The 1,411-nt window shown below is 46.4% G+C and overlaps 1 non-coding gene across 1 annotated transcript; it reads right to left on the bottom strand.

Annotated features, from left to right (window-relative positions):
• Window positions 1-543: 543 nt before the first annotated feature.
• On the bottom strand, window positions 544-656 carry LOC133622766 (U5 spliceosomal RNA). The gene has a single exon (XR_009817829.2). It is a non-coding gene; the product is annotated as a U5 spliceosomal RNA (small nuclear RNA).
• Window positions 657-1,411: the final 755 nt, after the last annotated feature.

Genomic DNA, 1,411 nt, shown 5'->3' with positions numbered 1-1,411 from the left:
AGGATTTACGAATGAAGAATAACTTCAGAAGGTGAGCGCTATGTTTATTTTGTGTGTTGTGACATTAACGTTCGAGCAACATTATGTTGCTATTGCTCTACACCATTTTGAATTTTACTATGTTTGTGATTGCACATTTGCGTACATTTTGGGACAGAGTTGTTAGAACGCTGGTTTTCAATATATTATTAAAGTTTGACTGAACTATCTGACTGTTTTTTTGACATTCCCTTTAGCGCAGCGTAGGCGCGGCTTATAATCCGGGGCGGCTTATTGGTGGACAAAGTTATGAAATATGTAATTCATTGAAGGTGCGGCTAATAATCCGGTGCGCCTTATAGTGCGGAAAATACGGTAGTTAAAGTATCATGTACTAAGTATCATACATTATGAAATGTATTTAGTTACAGTATCATGTACTAAGTAAGTGATAATAAAACTTTAAGACCAAACAAGCGTTGAATAACGGAGTGTGCTTTTGCGACAGAAGTCCTTTCTTTACACTACAGTCCTACCTTATATGGAAGATACATTTGATTGTTGATTTTCACAATAAAGGAAGCCCCAAACTAGTATTATACTCTTGTTGTTCCTCCCCACGGAGATCTTTAGTAAAAGGCGAAAGATTTATGCGATGTGAAGAGAAAGAAGAGTGAAGTGTGGAATGTTACTATCGTCCATCCATCCATCCATCCATTTTCTTCCGCTTATCCGAGGTCGGGTCGCGGGGGCAGCAGCCTAAGCACACAGGGAGGCGTTCGGGTGGCATCTTGAGCAGATGCCTGAACCACCTCATCTGGCTCCTCTCCATGTGGAGGAGCAGCGGCTTTACTCTGAGCTCCTCCCGGATGACAGAGCTTCTCACCCTGTCTCTAAGGGAGAGCCCCGCCACCCGGCGGAGGAAACTCATTTCGGCCGCTTGTACCCGTGATCTTGACCTTTCGGTCATAACCCAAAGCTCATGACCATAGGTGAGGATGGGAACGTAGATCGACCGTTAAATTGAGAGCTTTGCCTTCCAGCTCAGCTCCTTCTTCACCACAATGGATCGATACAGCGTCCGCATTACTGATGACGCCGCACCGATCCGCCTGTTGATCTCACGATCCACTCTTCCCTCACTCGTGAACAAGACTCCTAGGTACTTGAACTCCTCCACTTGGGGCAAGATCTCCTCCCCAACTTGGAGATGGCACTGCACCCTTTCCCGGGCGAGAACCATGGACTCGGACTTGGAGGTGCTGATTCTCATCCCAGTCGCTTCACATTCGGCTGCGAACCGATCCAGTGAGAGCTGAAGATCCTGGCCAGTTGAACCCATCAGGACCAGATCATCTGCAAAAAGCAGAGACCTAATCCTGCAACCACCAAACCAGATCCTCTCAACGCCCTGACTGCGCCTAGAAATTCT

Source organism: Nerophis lumbriciformis, linkage group LG23, assembly GCF_033978685.3.
Source record: "Nerophis lumbriciformis linkage group LG23, RoL_Nlum_v2.1, whole genome shotgun sequence".
NCBI classification, from domain to species: Eukaryota; Metazoa; Chordata; class Actinopteri; order Syngnathiformes; family Syngnathidae; genus Nerophis; species Nerophis lumbriciformis.
Note: the sequence above shows the minus strand (reverse complement) of the source record. Positions and strands in the feature narration are given on the sequence as shown.